The sequence below is a fragment of the Hibiscus syriacus genome, unplaced genomic scaffold (genome assembly GCF_006381635.1).
Source record: "Hibiscus syriacus cultivar Baekdansim isolate YM2019G1 unplaced genomic scaffold, ASM638163v2 tig00110865_pilon, whole genome shotgun sequence".
Classification (NCBI taxonomy): Eukaryota; Viridiplantae; Streptophyta; class Magnoliopsida; order Malvales; family Malvaceae; genus Hibiscus; species Hibiscus syriacus.
Genome location: NW_024062894.1, coordinates 389,863 through 413,682, shown reverse-complemented (window position 1 = coordinate 413,682; position 23,820 = coordinate 389,863). Strand labels below are relative to the sequence as shown.

General features: G+C 38.3%; 1 pseudogene; it reads right to left on the bottom strand.

The window, feature by feature from the left end:
- Positions 1-8,155: 8,155 nt before the first annotated feature.
- LOC120144014 lies at positions 8,156-23,549 on the bottom strand (annotated as a pseudogene).
- Between the last annotated feature and the right edge of the window lie 271 nt (positions 23,550-23,820).

The following is a 23,820-nucleotide window of genomic DNA, read 5'->3' as shown; positions in this document are numbered from 1 at the left end:
CATGGAGGATTTGATGAAGTGGTTCTAACCACGTGACACCACATAGAAGTAAGATTTGAATAATTAAAAGAAGAAGTTAAAATCAGTACGGTGGGAGCTTGTTCAGCTGATTGTAGGACTAAGCCTTCCAGGATGATCTGAGAAAAGAGTCCCCATATCATGAGGTCTATAATGTTGATATCACATAGGAAGCTCCAGACATTCTGCTGAAAACTGTAAGGCACTGAAGCGTAAGATCCAAAATCTGATGGATTCAGGGGCATGAACAATCGAAGAAGGATGGGGGCATTGCATTTACCACGTGCATTGAGAGCATTGTTTTGTTTGAACTCGTTTTTGTTATGTCTTTCATATTTTCTTAATCTTTTAATGATTGAACTTATGCTACCTTCTAAGGTTGAATAATTGAATGAGTTTTAATCTTTAGTTCTTCGAATATCGAATGAATTAAATATTCTTTTAATTCTTTAAGAATTATAGATTTTTGACATATGACAAGATTATACATTTCTTATCCTGTCCAAGGCCAAAAATAAAACCTCCCGATTCTTTACCTAAAATAATTCATGGTTACTACCGAAAGACCAAATTTTGACATTACCTCTCTTTGAGACTTTTAAACATTGCTTTTATCTTTTACAAGACACACAAAAGTCATACTCATACATTTCTTTGAGCCAATATAGTCACACCATCATCTTCTTAGACACAAAACTGACATTTTTCTACTAATAAAACCTGAAAACATTGAGTACAAAAAGTTCACTTGAACATGAGTCTTTCTAAGAAGACAATATGGGGCATATCACATCAATTTTCTGAATAAGAGTTTGTACAATTGAAACATGTTAGGAGCAAGTAGAAAAAAAATTAATTCAAAATAATTCTATCATACATTAATTACATTGTTTTCATGTGAATAAAATTAATCCTGAAAATCTATCCCCCTAGGGATACCTCTTCTGCAAAAACTTCAGTGTATGAAATGATGAATGACTTTCTTTATTTATCCATTCAAAAAAGGAGAAAATATATCCCTTGTGTCCCCTTTGAGCCTAAATTATGTTTTCTTCTGATTCAACCCTAACCAAGGATCACCCTCCACACTGGGGGCAAGGTGGAGGAATTCTGCTCGCATAAGTGAAGAAATTGATTCAGATGAGATACCAAAAGGTGATCCAAATACAGAGTGCAAAGATCAAATCAAAGTAGAGAGAAAAGAAAAGAAAAAGAGACAAAGAAAAAAAACAAAGAAAGATCGAAGAAAACAGAAGACAAAAAGCACATGCAAAGAGTCCCTCGACTCAAATGACGCATCGAGCTTCAAACCATGAGATTGATCAAGCACAATCATTCCAGAATCAGTTCACCAGAAGATCATGGAACATTGAGAAAATAAAAGACACATACGATAAAATTCAAATCGAGTAAGAAAAGATTGAAGGCGTCAAAATGAATTGATCCTTGGTTTAATTACCCTTAAACACTTGTTTGGACCTTTTATCCATTTCTTTCATAACTATGAACCATGGCCTACATTATGTGCCTTAAAAGTCCTTTTTAATCATACATAGATTTCTAAACATAAGAGACTATCTTCATATCTCATCCCACCCATCAGGATTAATCTTTTATTTACAAAAGGTTTTCTAAAATCTTTAATGTATGATAGATGAAAAAAATAACAAAGGGGATTCAAGACGTAAATTCTGAATAACGTCTTGAAACCAAAGGAGGATTCAAGTTGAAAACCTGAAAAGGCAGCTCGAATATGAAGACTATACAACTATTGCATAGGAGGAGATCGGACAAATCCCTTGATAAGGCATTGCACAACCCGAGTGTGATCATGAGAGATGGGAGTCGGAGAACACTTCCAGTAGAGGAGCATACAAGCTACCCCATCAGATTAGTGAACATCAAAGAAATAAGAATGCCAAACTTTTGACCAAAAATAACAACTTGAGACATTTTATCCTCTCCTTACTTAACCATACCTCAAAGATAGCAATAATCTTGACACTTGTCAAATAGCTATAATTTATTAAAGGATTAAAAGTGTAGTTAATTCTTTGATATCTAATGAACTCTTGTTTTATAATTTTTCTCAATTGTAAAACTTAGAAATGGGCAATATTTTCAAACTTTTGATTAAACAATTTTCAACATCCTTTTAATTGATATTTTCAGGCTTTTGAAAATAAAAGAAGAAGAAAAACATTTTTCAAACAAGACAATCTCTCTGGAGTGGATCTTGGTAGTTGACATGTGGCTCTCAGACACAAAGCTCATGCTTAGAATCAGTGCTGACGTAAGATATGATGAATGTTAGGGCATCTTTGCAGATTCAACATCCTGAAGTGAACGATCAGATTTCCTCCACCAGCAGGAACAAGTAGATTATTTTTCGCCTTTGAGATTGTTTCTCTCAAAACAAAATGTCGTCTCGCTAGAGACAATTTTCTTAAAAACGAACTTTGTCTCGCTTGAGATAATTTCTCTCAAAACAAATTTTGTCTCGCTTGAGACATTTTTCCTTTGAGATACAAATTTCGAGTTTGTTTCACTTGAAACAAAGTTGATCTCACTTGAGATTGTTTTTCTCAAAACAAACTTTGTCTCACTTGAGACAGTCTTTCTTAAGACAAACTTTGAAATTGTTTCTCTTGAAATAAAGTTTTGTCTCTCTTGAGACAGTTTCTTTTGAAGAAAAATCTTTGAGTCTGTTTCTCTTGAAACAAGTTTTGTCTCCATTGAGACAATTTGTCTTGAAAAAAAGTCTTTGAGTCTGTTTCCCTTGAAACAAGTTTTGTCTCCCTTGAGACAGTTTCTCTTGAAACACCATCATCTTTGAGATCGTTTCCTTTGAAACGATTTTTTTCTCTCTTGAGACAGTCTCTCTTGAGACATTATCCATAAAGATGGCATGTCGTCCTCATCACGTAGGAACTGTGTCATCCACCGACCAGACCTCCTCATCACGTAGGAGCCGTGTCACCCCTAGATAACCAGTCGTCCTCATCAGGTAAGAACTGTGTTATCATCCCTAAAGATGGTATATCATCCTCATCGCGTAGGAACCGTGTCATCCACTAACCAGACCTCCTCATCACGTAGGAGTTGTGTCAACCCTAGATAACCAGTAATCCGCATTGCGTAGCAACCATGTTATCACCCTCCCTAAAGATGGCCAAGACGTCCTCATCACGTAGGAACAGTGTCATCTACCGACTAGATCTCCTCATCACGTAGGAGCTGTGTCACCCTTAGACGACCATAACTCTTCATCGCGTATAAGTAGTGTTGACCCAAAAAAACATATCAAGTTTCCAAAACAAAAAAAAATCAGACAAAAATTGGTTGTATTTTTCATCTTTTACCTATTATTGTTAACACAAGAATGTGCAAAGAGAGGCAGCTATAGACACCTATTTTTGTCTGGGTCTCAAAATTTTTTATTATTATATTAATATTATCGTTATTATTATTATTATTAATTATTTTGTTTACACATTTTGTAGGATCAAATGGAGCCCAATTACAACAAAAGACCTAGACAAGCCCAAACCCAGAGCCCAAGTGGAAACCTAACAATCCACTTAGCAACCAAGCCTAACAGGAGACCAAGCAGACCCGGATCCAAACCTAACCCTGTTTGTCTTACTCGACTCGATTCACTTAGGGTTTTATCATAACCCTAGGTAGCTTTTTCCGCCGTCGCCGTCTGTTGTTACTGCCAGTACCGACCACCTCTGACGTTGCAATTTTATCTACAGTGATTGTTTGCCTGCTTCGATCAACCAAATCAGTCAAAAGCCCAAATAAACAATGAAAAACAAATCAAATGGAATTCTTGAGGGGATTTACTCTGATGATATCAACACAAGCCATCACAGATCAAATAAAAATGGGGAGAAGATTTAAACAGAGGATTATTTGGGGTTTTAGAGAGAAATCGGAGGAAAAAATATAGAAGAAAATACAGAGAGAAAACACACAAGATGAGTAAAAAATAAATAGATTCGGACAAAAAAAAAGAGATTATCTTCGGGTCTTCGACGACGACTACTCCTACGGTTGGATGACAGATCCTAACGGTGAAAAGTTGTGTGGCAGTGAGAAAGCCAACATATCTCGGCGATGTCCCCATCGGACGGTGGGTTTAGTGGCGGTGTAAGGTAAACCTTTCGGTTTCTTTTTTTAGATATAGGCGTATGGGGTCGTTTTTAGACCGAACGAGATGGGGTTTTGAGCTTAGGGGGTTGAGGGGAACCATGTGGGGTGGTTTGATCTCTCCGGACACCGTCGACCTCCGTGAGCGCCGCCATGAGTACCACCGACGGCGGGGGTTGATACCCTCTCTGATGAGAGAGTTCTCTCTCACTCTCTTTCTCTGTTTTTTCTGAACCGAAGAGAAATGAGGGGAAATGAGAGATGAAGCCCGGTTTTTGGGCTTATATACCCTTACCGAAATGACACCATTTAGGCAAAAGGGGTTTGAGCGTGTTTTCATTTTAGGGGTTAATATCAACTTTAGTCCTTACCTTTTGTAATCTCACTCGTATTTATCATTTCTTAAGATAAATCACAGTTTAGGTCTTCTCATGTTTGTAATTATTTTATTTTGGTAATTAACGAAATCGTGTAATATTTTACTTTGAGCACTAATTTTTCGGTATTTATGTTTTAGTCATTAATTTCATGTGTTATGATATTTTCTTGGATATTCGAATTTTTCTATGATAGTTGTAAATCTTTTATTTTAGTCACTTTTTGGCATTCGGTTTAATTATTGTTTGGTCATTTATGTTTCTGTTTATTTCATTTCAGCTCTGTATATTATTTATAGGTTATTTTTATTTATAGTGCCTATAATGTTTAATATTTTTTTTATTTTGGCTCTGTTTTTTGTATTTACTGTTCAGCCCTTCAATTTTTTTTACTATTTTAGTCCTTCATATTTATTTTCTGCTATTTTAGTCCTTTAAGTTTTTGTTATTTTTATTTTGGTCCCATAAATCATTGAATGAACTTATTTTTATCGTTTGTATCCTAATCCGTAATGTTATCTAATATATTCTAGTCCTTTATATTTTACATATTGTGTAATTATTTGTATTATATTAAATAAATATTATTGGTTTTATTTGTTGTAAATATTTTATTTAGCATATTTCCATTGTATTTCTTTATTTAAATAATATCTTAATAATTTCAAGAACATGTATTTGTAGAAGTGACGTGGAAAGTATCACTTGATCGAAGCGGTACAATCCGATACGACGTTCGAACTAAATGGGACTTGAATAAATCTATTTTATTTTATTAATTAAATATTTTTATATGAATGATTCATTGTGTTTTTATTAATTTATTCTATTTTTATGCAAATGTCAATATTCTTTTTTATTTCAATATGTGTTATTCGAAGATAGAATATCTTTTACGAATGAGAAATGGTTGATATGGCTTTCCGATGGAGGATTACGAATTTTAAGATTTCTTATCGAGTAAAATGATTTTCTTTTAAATAGTTAATTCGAAGCAAATTAATTATATTTCAATAAATGGATCACATCCTAATTATATATTCGATTCACAATTTTCATTACTACGACAACGTGTAAGTGATCCAGTACCAGTTTTTTGCGCTGTGGGGTGCTAATTCTTCCCCACGCGTAATCGACTCCCGAACCCAGCAAATCGAATCTTTGGTAAACACATACCATTTTGTCTTAAAAAACGATTTTTCCTTAAAATTATTTTAAAAGACGTTTTTAGGTATTCGGCCTACCTAACCCAAATGTCAATGGTGACTCATTTCCTATTTAATTCAAATCAATTCAAAATCCCCAATTCTTCAAATTGAAGTCATAATTGTTTTTATATAAAAAAAAAAAGTGGTTACCACATTCCCCATCATACCTATCCTTCTCCATTGTGAATAACATAAACACTGGCAAACGTAGCTGCAAAGAAGCCATTAACTCGGTTGCACAACCCAAAACATTAATTCAATGATGGTATGTCATTCATTTAATACAATGACCCAAATCATTAACACTGTTGCACAACCCAGAATCATTCCAGTGATGGGAAATCAATACATGATTAAAACCACAACAAGCAAGGCTCTAGTTGGTTATTGCTTCTCCAAAATTCGCAGCAAAACGGAGGGGGAATTAGAAACGCAAAACCATAGGTAAATTCAAATTAAACAAATTAAAAACTTATTTTCCTAAATAAAAATAGAATCATATACATTTCTAGTTCAAGTTACCGTAGAGTATGCAAATTACAAGAAGTTTCCTTAATAAATTGAAAACCAAAATCAGAACATACTCAAAATATCATCTAAAACACCACCATAAATTTCCGTGACCCATAAATTCTCGACAGATAATGCAAAAACATGATAGAGGGAAAGAGGCGAACTGAAAATAATAATAAAAAGCGAGATAGATGTTACCGGAAAATCGAACGAGCGCCAAAATTGGGGGATAAATGAGGCGTAGGAGGAGATCCGGCGACCGGAGATGAAATATGTGACGAAGTATAGAGACTAGAGAAGAAAAGATTTGGCTGGGTGGGGCGGGTATGAATTTGCAAAATCTTGCTCAAAGCCCAATCTATACAGGCCGAACACGTTGACGGATTTAGTTATGGGTGAACTACACTAGAGTTCGATTTTAGTTTTTATGTCTTATTTTAGTCACTAATTTTATCAAAGTTGTGCTTCAGTTAAAAGTTTACTTTTTAATTTTACCTCTGGAATTTATAAAATAAAAATACTAATTTGACCAAAATTCCTTCCTTAACTTTATCAAAATTGTAATGTCAGTGGACTTATAAGACTTGAATTTGGCTTCTCGAGCACCTGACACCATGTTTAAACGGATGGTTCCTATTGAAGACTTTTGTTCAAGAATTGGTCGAAACGGTTACAACCCATGTTTCACTTCAGTTAATCGGCATACCATCAGTCGGAGTTTCATAAGATCTACAAAAAAAAAAATTGACTCCTTGAATCTTCACATGCACACTTGGTTCACTAGAACAATATCCCTTAAAAGATTGATAGCTGATATAGGAGTTGTTTGAAATTCTTTAATCAATGAAGTGCAAATAAAAGAATGAGTGAATCATGGATCCACTAATGCATAAATAGATCTGAAAAACAACTCAAAGGTACCTACGATAACATTGGGTACATTTTCCTCTTCACGACCTCGAGCATGATACATATGAGTTGGAACTCTCAACTTCAAGGGAGTAGCTACAATAAACTAGCCCGGAGATAGAATACACTAGATTGAGTTTTATTAGGTTCTAGACCCCTCGATCCTTAGGAGAACTCGAAACTTAAATGCTTGAATGGTATTTATTATGAATGTAGTTATAATCATCATTTAATCCTTATTTTGGTAAAGAGCTAAGTTTTTGTGAATGCTTGAATTGCATATGCAAATGGTTGAAACTTTGGAGGATTTAGTATGTTTTTCATGACTACATGTGACGTTGGAAATATGTTATAGGTGATTTGGAAATATGTTTAATAGGTAGATCGACCATTTGGTGAAGATGAAATTGATAGTGTAATGAGTGTCGATATCATAGTGAAAATTGAAATTACAATATAACATTTTGGTATTGGTTCCAAACTTTAATTTTTGTATTGTCTTTGTGATATCGATATTGAAATGAGATTTAATGTTTATAATAATTAGCGAGTATCAATACTATATAAATCAATATTAACACAAGGTTAATATTAATACGCAACCTTGTGTTGTGTTGATAGAAGGGGTTTTAAAAAAAAAAAAAAACAATATCAGTACCCATTCAATGCTATTGAGACCTAATGTACAAAATATGTAAATTATGCAAAAGATCACTTAATGTGTATAAATTATAATATGTAAACACCGATATTTTGTCATTTTTTATCTAGTTCGGATTGAAACATTCCCAACTAGCGAAGCGAAACTGCCAATTCTACCGGCTGGTCCTGTTTTTGCAATTCTGATTCATCCTCCAAAGAAGAAACTCTAAGATATATCATATAAAAAATCAATGTTTTTAATTCTAAATATTACTATTTTCTAAAATAAAATTCATCATCATGAGAAAAAGTTCATTAATCAAAGGGGAATACAACAACAGATGGCTGGTTCAAGCTTTAGATGAAGCAAATCAAAACCCAGTGGACTCAACTAATGAAGAGTAAGATTCATTTTCATCTACAGTTGTAGATTTCTTACCAGCTTTGCTTGATGTTACATTTGAACTAGTTTTTAGCTGTCCAACTCCAGCATCCACACCAACAATTTCTAACAATTCCATCTTCTTAACCTTTGTTGTTTCCATGTCACCATCCCAGCAAGTTTCTGAAACGATTTCGAGTGCCCTTCCGTTTTTTTCCTCCGACACCAGACTCTCGTTTTGCAGCAGGACGAGGTAAACTTGTTCCGCAGCAGCTTTGCGAATCTAGTAGATGATGGACATATTATGAAACAAAAAGATATAATGCAGATATATATATCCATCACAGATATTTCTTTTCTAAATTTTCCATAATTTGAAGGACTGTATCTTCATACTCATGCTCAAATAAATACCTAACAGGGGGTATTCAAGGAAAATCAAAAGTCGGAATAACATATGTTTTTATAGTTCAACAAGTGCAGACATCAAAACAGACCTTAGGGTAGCGATGAGTGAGGAGCGTGAGAAGATGAGAGAAGGCGCGAGAGCTGATGGGATCGGAAACTGAACAAATGTAACCAAGTATTGCTATGCCTGCATATAGCTTGGAGAAGTCCTTTGACGCTTTCAATTCAACCGCCAGGGAATCCAAAACACCGGAACAGAAAACCCAAGTACAAGCCTGTAAGTTAAAATTTCATTTTTATGGATTAAAATGCACTCCGAAGAAGGATTCATAGTTTTGACATCTAAACAAATGAACCATAAACCACAATTATTACTCAATTTTCTTTTGTAATAATAAAGGAACTGATAGAACTTCAAAGCTTCCCTAAACATTCAGTTCCTTTTGTGCCAAGTCCCTGTGTTTTAAAGGGTATTTCAAGCCCTAAGGAAGTTTCCCTAACAATACCCTCAAAGCCACATATGTCAGCACATTACTTAATCTCTTCAAATTATGATACCAAAATGAAATTTTAATTAACAAGGTTTTCTTACCACCATGAAGATAAGAATCTCTCATCCAGGAGAAAATTGAAAAGATATCAAATTTTAAAATGATTCCCTTTCTATGCAAGAAATCTCAGCCAAATTTATAACATAATGATTACAAAAGAACCACGGAAAAGATTCACATATTTCGGAAAAAGAGAAACTAACCTCCATATCCAACAATATACTTTTGCTGAAAAGAATCTCAATTGTCTGCAATATGCATCACCAGCAACATATATATAAGAAAAAGAGTATAATAATCTTTCATAGTTGATTCATAGCAAGAAAAATTAGAGGTTTCAAAATACAATATAATGCTTCTGATATTTCTGTTCCTTGGTTAGCAGTAAATTTTGAAACAGATACAAAATAATCAGTGATGGAGTTGGGTGGCATCAAGTTTTTTTAAGAAAGCGGTCAAGAGGTTGAGTTACCTTCAATGTGGGTATAACAATCCTGTCGCATCGCTTATGCTCTTGGAGTATCCAAAGGATGTCAGTGGATAAGTTACAGACTTTGGATTCTTTATTGATGTCTTGATCGACCTGAAGATACTCCAAGAATGCAGACAGTGACGCCTTCCTCAAAGAATCCTGCAAACCACCAATTGAAATAACAGAACCAGATAGCAATGGTCTGCTATAGCAACTGAACTGAAGTAATTGCACAAAACGTGGATATGAAAAGGTAGGTACCTACAAGCAAGCACATAATGGCATTTTAATAGAAGATCAGAAAGTTTGCATGAAGCAAAACTGGGCAAATGATACATAACTACTTTTAAAAAATATCTGAGACAGCTACTTACTCCCCACTTTAAATCTGTTTCATTTGGAATAATTTCTTCTAGCTTTTCCCTATAAGGTATATAAGGAACAAAAGTTTCCTTGTGGTACAGAATCATTTGGAGAACCTTAGCAGCAACTTCTCTTAGCTTATCCATCTTTTCTACTGCTTGCTTAGCAATCCCTCCAACCAAATTTGTTGCAAGATTTATGTCGAAAAAAGAGCATATTTGATTCTCTTCAACAATGTCACTATTAGGTTGCTTTGACACAGATCCAAGCATGTCTGATTTACCTATAGAACTCATGGAATCTCTCTTGCAGAGGATATATGTACATCTTTCAAGGCCTTCCATAGCAGCCTCACGAACCCAAGAACCGACATCACCTCTGTTATCAACAGAATAGTCATTGAGTGCTTTAAACAAACTGACCATCACCTCATTCTTAATGAGATGAAATAGAGACAAGTCATCAATATCAGAACTTTCTCTCTCCCGAGCTAATGTCTCACAGACAGATACAAGTCCTTTGACAGAATTAACTCGTGCTTCAGCATCTCTATCCTCAGGGTTATCCTACACAGAAAATATACTACATCAGTCAAAAATCCACACATAGGTGTAAATGAACTGAGCTCATCTGAGTATTAGCTTGTTCAACAAAGTCAGTTTGGGTAAAGTTTAAATGAGCTCAAAGTCTAGCTATTCAAGTAGCCAACCTAAAATCTATACGTCGTTGATCAAGGAGCCAACCGGCTCTTGTTGTCAAATCAGGTTGGATAAGATATGAATTCACAAAGATTGGGAAGGTTATCAGTTCAGGTTAGATTTGATGTACATAGGTGAACATAATCAAGCCATAACTGAACTCATTCACGAGCCTTCAACAAAGGCTCCATTCAATTACTTTTTTTTATAGGAATAGTAGGTCTCATTAAAAACCTCCTTCTTAGTAGTCCTTTACCATGAGGTTAGAACCGACTAGAGGAAGGAGGAAAAGAGTACCTGAATATATTGATTATAAATAGATTACATAAGACTTAAACCACTCCTTGTAGATACATAAAACTTAACCACACTCTAATAACCCCTTGGAATAAAACATCCGAACTCAGTACAACAAAGTGAACCACTATCCAATCCCCTCCTTTGCCGGCAAATCTGCCTCGCAATTGCAGCTTCTCGGAATCCACCTCACAATGACCTCATTCAATTACACTATTACATAGTTCTTCAAATAAGAAACTTATTCAAAGTGAGAACTTGTACCTCAACTGCACAAGAGCTGCAAAGCTTCAAAATCACATCCCTCCACTGATTAGCCAACATTTTATGGGGTAAAACACCCAATGCCATTGCAGATCCTCTTCTTACAGCAACATTTGCATCTTTCAACAGTTGAAGGTATTTGGATGTTATATTATTATTAACAGTACCTTTATTATCAGTAGCAGCAAGGTATGCTTGTACAAAGCGTCTTAGGGCTTTCACAGCTGCAGCCTGAATTTCAAATAATAATTTTGATTCTCAATACAATACTTAAGGGAAATTCAATTTTAAGGGGAAAAAATCTCATTGCACAAAAGAAACCTGTATCTGTGAGTTAGGGTGTCTCAAATTCTCATTAAGGGTGTCAATCAAACTTCGTTTTACTTTCTCTGGCAAAGGAAGTTGAGAAAATGAGATGCACTCAATAAACCGGGAAACAGCTGCTCGCATTATTTCTCCACCCTTTCCCCGATAGAGGCGTGCTTTCTCAATAGCCAGAACGATACCAGAAACTTGTCTCTGCTTATCTTGATTCATATAAACACAAAAGCAGGGAAAACTCTGGCTCAATTTATAGATATGAAAAACTTAAGTAAAATAACTTGATTGAATGAGAAACTTGAGATAAAATGTGACATTGAATATGACAAACTAAAGCAGCAGATGGCTCTGAATAATGGTATCTGCCTTTATATTTCCCTCCTCTTGAACAATATATTAATCATGTAACTCAATCCACCAAACAGAGGTGGGCCGTAATGGAGGCCAGAGGGGGCCTTGTGTCGTGACCGTCCCATTTATGGGGCCACAACCGAGTAGGTACGCCAAGGCCAACCATGTATAGGGCCTAGTGGCAGGGTAGAATAAGCTTGTCCTCTTTTCAAGCATTTTAATGTTTTAGATAGGGAGTAGGGGTATGACTTACTGTCCCCTGTTCGAGCATTTCAACGTCTATAGGTAGCATTTCTGTTATTTTGTTTTCGCATATATGTAGGGGGTGGACAGCCGGCAGAGTTTGGACTGATCCACAGGTAAAGGTACGTGTCTTGTGAACACCATCGAGGGCCGCCCCTACGGCCTAATCGGTGGTGTGGGTGAGTCTTCTGTAACCCGATATTTCTTTTATTAATAAAACATTTTTCTCTCGGAGAAGTCCGGGGGTTGAGATGTGCATCCGCTATGCCCCACGGGCTCGGATTATTGGTCGAAGGACCATGTGGCTATAAAGATCTAACGCGATGTTTGTTTATGCTTGATCAGATCTACGAGATTAAGGCTGACTTGGTTGGGAAGCGTCCCTTTCGAGTGCCACACGGATTAGCAACCGAACCAACTAGGCTAAGTCCGTGACACTTGGTATCAGAGCACAGAGGTGCGTGTTCATTTACTAAAAGCACGGAGGTGCTCATTTTGTTGAGTAAAGCATGATAGTGCTTGTTACCTGCTTGTGGCACAGCTGTGCACAAGTGCTAAACCTAGCACAGAGGTGCTTCACCTCAGGCCGCAGCACGGAGCTGCTTGGTCATTTGTAAAAGCACGGAGGTGCTTGATTTTAGATTGTAGCACAGAGGTGCTCAATCATTCCAATGCACAGAGGTGCCAGAATTTAGATTGAAGCACAGAGGTGTCAGTCATCGATTGAAGCACAGAGGTGCTCAATCATCTTAGCTACACAGAGGTGTCAGCTCCCGGCTGAAGCACAGAGGTGCTCAGTCATTTTTTTTAACTGCACAGAGGTGTCAGTTCTCGATTGAAGCACAGAGGTGCTCAATCACTTTTGGCTACACAGAGGTGTCAGCTCTCGATTGAAGCACAGAGGTGCTCAATCGTTAATTCTAGCACAGAGGTGCTATGGATTCAGCACAGCGGTGCTCTTTTCCTTCCTAATTTAGGCACGATTGTGCTTATTTGTGTTGCAGGCATAGAGGTGCCAGCGAGTTACAAAGAATGGTTCGCACACGAAATGGCGGATCGACAAGCTCTCACAGAGGTGTAGAGCAGGAAGCTACCGAGCCAGTTGTGCAAGAGACTGGTTCGGTTGATCGACGGAAGCTAGAAGAGATCGAAGCCGCACTAGCTGCCCTTAGAGCTCATATGATATCTGGTGATCGTATGAGGAGAGTAGAGGAGACCCAAGAAGATTTGCTTGAGACAGTGACTGATTTGGGCAATGAGGCAAGAGATGCCATAGGCGTGATACAACTTGGGTATGATGAGCTGAAGGCTCAAGTCAGTGTGCTTCAGGCAGCGGTAGCTAGTTTGACCGCAAACCCTATTGAAAGAGTGGGCACACGAGCCAAGATCCCTGATCCTCAACGCTTTGATGGAGCGAGGGATGCTAAAGAGCTTGAGAATTTCTTATTTGACATAGAGCAGTATTTTCGAGCTATGCGCACGGAGTCTGAGGAAGATAAGGTGGCAATGGCTTCGATGTATCTAGGTGGTGACGCCAAGTTATGGTGGCGGTCCAAGTTCAAAGATGGAGTGTGCTCTATTACGACTTGGGATGCGTTAAAGAAGGAGTTGAAGACCTCTTTCCTCCCCGAGAATGTTGATTACAACGCTCGTAAGAAGCTAAGGGAATTATCCCACACTGGGACTATACGGGAGTATGTGAGAGAGTTCTCAACCTTGATGTTGGATATAAAGGATATGTCAGAAAGAGATAAGTTGTTTTATTTCCTTGAAGGGCTCAAGCCATGGGCTAGACTCGAGTTACAGAGACAGAAGGTTCAAGATTTGACAATAGCGATAGCTGCTGCCGAGTGCCTTAATGATTATAACGATCATCCTGGAAAGCGCAAGACGCCTTCTGTGAGTGGAGCTAACACCCAACAGGTTAGTGGGAACAAGTTGGCTCGAGGGGAGAAGACATCGAGTTGGGGAGCAAATAGAAGAGTCCCTGGAAGGGACCCAGCTCAAAATAAAGTCCCTACTGGTTCTGGATCGAGCAATGGAGGGAATAGACCCTCGTTAAGGTGTTTTCTTTGCAATGGACCTCATCGGGTTGCAGAGTGTCCACAACGAAGTGCTTTTAATGCCAATGGTTGCAACAACAAAGGACGGAGAAAGAGTGAACGCTCCGATGGGAGATACCGAGCCTGAGCCGGCTAGAATGGGCTCCATTCGATTCATAACTGCATTACAGTCTCAGTTGAGTAACTTGAGGAAAGAACCAGAGAGGGGATTGATGTATGTGGACATTTCAGTAAATGGGAAAACCTCTAAAGCTCTAGTCGACACAGGGGCCACAGATACGTTTATCTCTCCTGAGGAAGCGGAGAGATGTAAGTTGATTGTCACCAAGGAGGTGGGACAAATGAAAGCAGTTAACTCTACCGCTTCAATGATATGTGGAGGTGCGAAGAGGGTCAGTATCAAGCTTGGGTCTTGGGAAGGAAGTGTAGATTTCACTGTTTCCCATATGGATGATTTTGACGTGGTGTTAGGGCTCGATTTTATGATGGCATCCCAGGTGATTCCTGTTCCGGCATCCAGTTGTTTAATGTTCATGGGGGAGCAGCCATGTGTGGTACCAGCTACGATTCTCTCTCGTCCTGGGAAGAAGATGTTGTCCGCTATCCAATTTAAGAGAGGGGTGAAAAAGGGGGAGCCCTCCTTCTTAGTCTTTCCAATTTCCAAAGAGGATGACAATCTTGGCATGGTGCCCAGGAATGTTCAAGAAGTGCTGAGAGACTTTGAGGATGTAATGCCGGGTGAATTGCCGAAAGAGTTGCCCCCTAGACGGTTGGTGGACCATGAGATTGAATTAATTCCGGGAGTAAAACCTCCTGCGAAATGCCCATATCGGATGAGTCCTCCGGAGTTGGCAGAGTTGAGGAAACAGTTGGATGAGTTGCTCCAAGCAGGATTTATTCGACCCTCGAAGTCACCTTTCGGGGCACCTGTGTTATTCCAGAGAAAACATGATGGGAGTTTGAGATTATGTGTTGATTATAGAGCATTAAACAAAGTGACTGTCAGGAATAAATATCCCATTCCGTTGATTGCCGATTTGTTCGACCAGCTGAGTAATGCTAAGTATTTCACGAAGTTGGATCTCAGGTCGGGATACCATCAAGTGAGAGTGGCCGAAGGGGATGAGCCTAAGACGACATGTGTAACTCGGTATGGAGCATTTGAATTTCTCGTTATGCCTTTTGGACTAACCAATGCTCCCGCTACTTTCTGCACTTTAATGAACCAGGTGTTCCATGACTATCTCGATAAATTCGTAGTCATCTACTTGGACGATATAATGATTTTTAGCAATTCGATAGAAGAGCACTTGGAGCATCTTCGGTTGGTGCTGACGAGATTACGGGAAAATCGGTTGTTTGTGAAGAAGGAGAAATGTGCTTTCGCCCAAACGCAAGTCCAATTTTTGGGCCACATCATTGAACGAGGGCGCATTCGTATGGATAAAGAGAAGGTGAAGGCTATCCAGGAATGGCCGACCCCACAAAATGTTAGTGAGCTTAGATCTTTCCTTGGTTTGGCCAATTATTATAGACGATTCGTAGAAGGTTATTCTCGTAGAGTAAAGTTACTCACCGATTTGCTGAAGAAAGGCTGCGAGTGGGTTTGGTCCAAGGACTGTCAAGAGGCCTTTGACGATTTAAAGAAGGTTGTAATCAGTGAACCAGTGCTTACCTTGCCAGACCTGGAAAAACCTCTAGTAGTAGAGACAGACGCATCCGACTATGCAATTGGAGGCGTACTCTTACAAGACAAACATCCCGTGGCGTTTGAGAGTAGGAAGCTAAATGAAACTGAAGCGAGATATACGGCTCCAGAGAAAGAACTTCTCGCAGTAATTCATTGCTTGAGGATTTGGAGGCATTATTTGTTGGGTTCCAAATTTGTGGTAAAGACCGATAATACAGCAGTTAGCCACTTCCTTACACAACCGAAACTAACAGCAAAGCAAGCTAGATGGCAAGAGTTTCTGGCCGAGTTTGACTTCAGCTTTGAGCATAAGGCGGGGAAAAAGAATCAGGTTGCTGATGCTTTGAGTCGCAGGGCAGATTTGGCAGCACTTCGATGTGTGGCCCCTATATCCGCTAGTAGAGTGTCCAATGAAATTCGTCAGCTCCTTGTGAACTTTTCCAAGCAAGATCCACAAGTGGGGGCCCTTATGGAGATGGTTAAAAAGGGTATTTCGAAATGTTTTTGGATAGAAAATGGCTTATTGATGACAAAGGGGCCACGAATGTTTGTTCCTCGAGCAGGAAATCTACGACAGAAGCTGTTGAAGGAATGTCATGATACCCCATGGGCAGGGCATCCGGGTTGGAGGCGTACTGTTGCTTTGTTGGGACAAGGGTATTATTGGCCTCAAATGCGCCAAGATGTGATGGATTACACCAAGACATGTCTTATCTGTCAACAAGATAAGGTAGATCGACAGAGGACTGCTGGGTTGCTCGAGCCACTACCCGTACCCGCCCGACCTTGGGAGAGTATCTCCTTGGATTTTATATCATGCTTGCCTCGAGTAGGAGATCTTGGATCAATTTTGGTGGTAGTGGACAGGTTCTCGAAGTACGCCACTTTTATACCAGCATCAAAGTATTGTTCGACGGAAGAGACTGCTAAGTTGGTGTTCAAACATGTGGTGAAATATTGGGGCATTCCTCAGAGCATAGTCAGTGACCGAGATGGAAGATTTATTGGGAAATTTTGGAAAGGACTGTTCCAGTTATTAGGGACACAACTCAACTTTTCGTCGAGTTACCACCCTCAAACAGATGGTCAGACTGAGCGATTTAATGGACTCTTGGAGGAGTACCTGAGGCACTTTATTCAGGCCAATCAGAAGAACTGGCCTCCATTATTGGATGTGGCGCAATTATGTTTTAATTCACAAAAGAGTTCGTCTACTAATAAAAGCCCTTTTGAACTGGTGACAGGTCAACAGCCAAGACTTCCTCACACTGTGGATGAGACCTCTCAAGGTAGATGCCCTCGTGCCTCAAATTTTGTGGGGGAGTGGAAGCAAAATATGGAGATTGCCAAGGCTTACTTAGAGAAAGTAACGAAGCGTATGAAGAAATGCGCAGATCGTAACAGGCGAGACCTACACTTTCAGGTTGGAGATTTGGTGCTAGTCAAGTTGATGCCAGAACAACTTAGATTTTTACGCCAGAGGGATCGTCGCTTGGTGCGTAAGTACGAGGGTCTAGTCTCAATAGTAGCAAAGGTGGGGAATGCTTCGTACAAAGTTGACCCTCCTACTTGGATGAGAGTTCACCCTGTCTTCCATGTGAGCAATTTGAAGCCGTTTCACACCGATCCCAATATCGATAATCAGAGTATGTCTGCCAGGGAGTCAATCGGCACACAACCACCCTCACAGCGTCATGTTGACGAGATTCTAGCAGGGAGAATTGTTAAGGTGGGTGGAAAGCAAAGACGGGAGTATCTAGTCAAGTGGGGAGGCTTTGATCAGGAAGAGAACACTTGGGAAAGAGAGTATGATCTCAGGGCATTTAAGCAACAGATTGAAGAGTTTCAGGCCAAGCAGTCGACGAGGACGTCGACAAATTAGGTGGGGGAGAATGTCGTGACCGTCCCATTTATGGGGCCACAACCGAATAGGTACGCCAAGGCCAACCATGTATAGAGCCTAGTGGCAGGGTAGAATAAGCTTGTCCTCTTTTCAAGCATTTTAATGTTTTAGATAGGGAGTAGGGGTATGACTTACTGTCCCCTGTTCGAGCATTTCAACGTCTATAGGTAGCATTTCCTGTTATTTTGTTTTCGCATATATGTAGGGGGTGGACAGCCGGCAGAGTTTGGGTTGATCCACAGGTAAAGGTATGTGTCTTGTGAACACCATCGAGGGCCGCCCCTACGGCCTAATCGGTGGTGTGGGTGAGTCTTCTGTAACCCGATATTTCTTTTATTAATAAAACATTTTTCTCTCGGAGAAGTCCGGGGGTTGAGATGTGCATCCGCTATGCCCCACGGGCTCGGATTATTGGTCGAAGGACCATGTGGCTATAAAGATCTAACGCGATGTTTGTTTATGCTTGATCAGATCTACGAGATTAAGGCTGACTTGGTTGGGAAGCGTCCCTTTCGAGTGCCACACGGATTAGCAACCGAACCAACTAGGCTAAGTCCGTGACACCTTGCACCCCACCAAAAAAAAGGAAAATTAGCATTTCGTCCCTCAAATTTAAAAAAAAAAAATTGGCCCCTTCAAAAAATTTAAATTTCTCATTAAGTTTTAATTTCTTTGAATATTTTAAATTAAGCCCCCTTTTAAATTTTAAAAGTTATCATTAAGTTTCAATTTTAAAAAATTTTAGTTTAGGCTTCTAAAATATTCGGAAATTTTAAGTACCCCCAAATTGTTCTGCCAAGATTGGCCACTGCCATCAAACAACAAAGCATTTTGACAAATCCTATTTTGTTTTCAAAATGTTTCTGAAGCATTCAACGAACATTGTGGTACAGTCATAGATTGCTCAATTCAAGAAATTATTCCATTATGAAAGTGCATTAGAACCAGGAAGGGATAGGAATAAGCAGAAATGAGGAAGCATTCAAAACAAAAATATAATCAAATCCTGAGCAATCCTTTGGTTTATCTTATAAAAAAGTTTAGTTAAATTTTCCATTAAGTACCTATATACTTAAGTGTCAGTAAAGTGGCCTACCACTGGGAAGATCATAGCCACACTGATGTAGAGCCAAAACAAGTTCTCCAGCTGCTAAGGTTGCACCATGGCGTGTGCATAAATCAGACGACAGAGTAAAAGGAATTAACTTTTCAAGAACATAGTCTGCGAAGTATGCAGCATCATTTCTGACAAGAGCAGAAAGTGCCTCTGCGGCAAGCTCTCTCAAGCTCTTATCCTGAAGAAATAAAGTACAATTCATGAATAAGTCATCAATTCTCTAAACAGCTTAACACAAAACTTGCAGTAGCCAAAAAGAAAAAATGGAAATGATGAATTGATCATGAATGACTACTATATTAATCCAGGGGGAAAAAAAAACAAAGTGTCCTAGTGCATGCCACATGCGCCACTGAAATATATACAACTAGAAGTTTCATTTCAAAAACGAAAGGGCCAAATGTATTAACAAACAGCAATAACAACCAAATGGGAAAAATAATATAATGCTAATGATGATTCCAAATATATCAACAATAAATAATTAAATCTTGGATTCTTGTTACAAGTACTACCAAGCATAGATCCTGTTAATAAAGTCCTTTGAGAGAAAATGGCAGGATATGCTCCATCAACTTGACAACATCCAGAAACATTATTTTAAAAAAACAAATCTAGAAAAGTTAAAAATTCTTCTGATGAACAAAATTGTTGAATTGAAGTTCAGACCATACCCAGTGACAGATCTTGCTATGCAGAAGCTCATCCACAAATGGATGAAGATACCCTTCATACTGAGCAATACAGATGGCAACATGAAGGTAAGAGTTTGTTCGTGATGAAAGCGAAAAGTAGTCAGCAGTATTCACTATGTCAATTCCATGTGGGTAATTCCCCTGTCTTCCAACATTCTCCTGAAAAGCAGCTGCAGCAGCTCTTCTACAGTTAACCTGATGATAATATCAAATTAGCATGGATAAATAAAATTAATAAAATATTGCATGATATTTATAATATGGAACATGACAAATGCAAAAAAGTCGGCACCTCACGATCATAACATGCCACGCTTAAGAGGTGGGGAGCAAGTTGTTCCAATACATATATCATATCTGTATGATGATATGCACGACCAAATGCCCAACAAACATAGGCAGCAGCATCACGTACATGAGATCCAACACTATGTGGACCTCTTCGTACATCATAATGTAATGCCTGTCAAGAAGACTGCTCATAATCAGCACACAAATTTGGGCCCTATCCTTAATGCATTTGAAGCAAACAATTTCCACTTAAAATGCAAGTAAGTCAGGCTAAGGCATCAAATCTCCATCGGGATGAAATTTTACAACCATATCAACTTTCCTGGATTCAAGAAGAAATTCATCTAGGCTTTATAGTAATTCAACTACTTTAAAAGATTGAAAGCCAAACCACCTTTATGACAACAGGTACAACTTTTGGGAGACTGGAAGGTAAAAGCAATCCTCTCCTAGCCAGTTCAGCCAAGGCTAAGCAACCCCCATGCCATGAACCATCTCCCTGAAAAACATTACATATCAGCATGAATCCTATAGTCTGTATATGCTAAAACTGGTTCAAGAATAATTTTTGAAGGAATGGCAAGTGAAAAATCATATTACTAGAAATGCAAAAAAATCCAATTTCCCATTCCCATCTTTTTTTTTTTTTTTTTGGTGTGTGTGGGAGGGGGTTGTAATATGATAGAAGAGATGGCAACAACATCATCATACCTCACCAGGTGCAAACAGCTCTAATACAGATGACAAGACCTCTTCTGAAAGTCCAGATGTTAGACGTGAAGTTACGCGGCCTATACCTTTTGCAGCAGACCAACGTACAAGAGTCCTGCACACCAAATCTCAGATAATCAAATCAGCAGTCCATAGAACGGTAAAATGGTGTAAATTGCTCATCTAAAATAATCCATAAACTCATGTCAAACTTCTATTAATTTCTTGGTTAGGCTTGCTCTACAACACTATGATAATCTTCAAAAGCTGGAACTCTTCAATTTGCACACTCATTTGAGTACAACATTTCCAATCAGCCTAAACTTCTCCAGAGGAGAGATGAAAATTCTATTAACAGTCATATTGAAGTTTTAGTTAAGGATACCACCATGGACTACTTAAAACCAAGTGTACCCAAATATGACATTTTGATGAATGATGAAGAGAACAAGGTAAATAGAAAGGTAGAGATAACAAAACTTTAAACTTCCCTGCGAGCTAGTTTACACAAGAAAGCAAAAGGTTCACATAACAGAATCTTACTCTTAAGACATACCGTGTCTTTCAATCCAGAAAGCAACACCTCAATAACCTCTTCTACAATCTCAGGAACATCCATATCTTCATCTTCAGGACAGTTGGAATTTTTTCAGATTCGTGATTATCAGGAAGCACACCATGGTTTGATTGATTATTCTTGTTGGATGCACTCAAAGAAATATTCTCTTCAAGTGAGATGGTTCTTCCCTGCATAAAAGGCAAACAGAGGTGAGAAAACACCATCAAAGTAGAACTATATCCAGTTAACACAAAGAACAGTGATAATCATAAAACAATAACTGCACCAAGAGAATAAACTAAATTTTAAGAACAAGCTAATTGGCACCATTAATAACTCAAAAGCATAAGATATATAATACCAAGCAAATCTTTCAAGATTTGTCATCCTTTACATGGAAACTTTGCATGCTATGAATGATTTTTGACGGACCAAAGCTTCAACATTTCAAATATTAGCATAACTTAGTGCTTAGACAAATGTAATAGCTTTCATATCTGTGAAGCAACCCCCAAGTATATGGCGTTCACAAGAATCACAACCAGAAAGCTATGCATTCAGTAACACTAACCACATAGCGCCAGGTTGGTAAACGATGAGGGAGGCAAGTAAGTCCAATTCTTTGAGTTAATTTCACCAAATATTTGCGCAGCAAAGGACTCCTAGAAGCTAAAGCTGACTTGATCAACACCGAGGCATCATTCCAAATAGTAGGAATAGCATCCACCAATACTTTCCTGCTGCCAGCCTGACCACAGTAAATAGTATGAATGAGACTGATAGACTGAGATAAATAAAACAATGCAAAAATAGCAGTAATCTTATTCATACAATAGACATTAGCTTTATCAGATTCGAATAACCTACAGAATAATTCCTGCAGATAAAAGGTCTTTATCATGATGGATATTAAAATGATATCACCAGAGTAGCCTTTTACACTTGGTAAGCTATATAATTTTGAAATTATATTTTTTATTTCTTTCATATCTTTAACTCAGTACAGATTATACACACTAAAGTATCGAAAACAAACCTTGAAAATGGCAGCAAGGGCTTCCATAGCACCTATCAACTGAAAATGACTTGCAACATCATCCGCTGTTGACGAAAAAAGTTCACGAGTCCATTCAATAAAACTGAAAAACAAAGCAATAAAAAACATCTAGTTAGCTAAGAGTCAATTAACTTGAGTTAAAGCACAATTATTAAAGAAAAAGCCAATGCGCACAAAGAAAAAGGACCTGGACAAAGCCTTCAGCACATCAGGTCTTGTTAGAAGCTTCGAGAGAACTAATCCTGCCATAGTTCGCATTGGACCAGCATTCGAAAGGTAATCTTTAGAAAATCCTATTATTCTCAACACTAAAGGAGCCAACTCATCCTCGCCAGTACCACCACCACTATTTACTATACTAGTATCAACAGAGGATATATCAAAAGGAACCAAAACAAGAATAGAAAGCCACAGAAGCATTACACATTTCGCCTCCATTTCTCCTGTGCTTTCTTGCCGCAACGATGTCACAGAAGCTGTGTTGTGGCATTTCTCTAGGAGAGAAACGGCCAGTTCTAGATCAGAAACTTGATGTGGAAAGAACTTGATAGCAGCTTTGTAACCGGAAACAGTAACAAGAGAGTAAATAATGATAGATATAGGCTTAATTATTTGAAGAATCTCATCGGAATCAATGCCTAATTCAATTGTTTTCGATCGGATAATGAACATTAAAGGAGAAACCAGACTTTCTAAGTAGGGTTCTAGTAATTGGCCTTGTTCTTGGCCATCTGAAAAACAATATAAAAAGAAAAAAAGAACTAATCAAAATCTGAAAATTAGGTAATACAGAAGACGAGAGAGGATGAGAGATTACGATGGAACGGATCTTGTGAACAGCGGAAGGATCTGAAACGCGGCCAGTGGAAACAATTTCATCTAAGAGAGATTTAACAAGTTTCCACTCTTGAAGAAAGTATCTTTGTAGAACCCTTTCCTTTGAATCATGTTCGTCGTCGTCGTCATCGTTCGGTGCAATCCCCGTTCCCTCTTCCTTCTTCCAAGTCTCTTCTTCCCTCGCCGCCATTTCACCCAGTTTCTTAAATTCTGATTCCACTTTTAAATCTCCAAGCTTGTGAGTGCCACTCTGTTGCTGAAACACCGATAACTGATTTCAAACACCAAGGAATCTGACATCAAACACCGATGGCTTCCCCTTTTTTTTCTTCTTACGTTCGCATAATAAGTGCATCTGTTTCCAATTTCAGTTCGATAAATCTAACTTTTTACTTATAAATTTCATCTCAATTAAAAAAAATCATGCTTACGGTTTAAGCCATAACTATTTTGTTGGCAAACAATTTACATCAACATTAACAAATTCAAGCTCAATCCAAAAACCCCACAATCTTCGGCGGAAAAGAAAGATTGAAATGTTTCAATTTTGATTTTCAATGGGCCAGAACCAATGGGCTTCCACTCTTCTTGGATTTTATATATGGTGATTAATAGGGCAAAATTGACTCAGGACTAATTATTTAACCTAGTATAACACAAAGTAAATTAATTAGGATCTACGACAATTGTTATAGTATAACTAGAATTTATCATGTCGGTGTGAC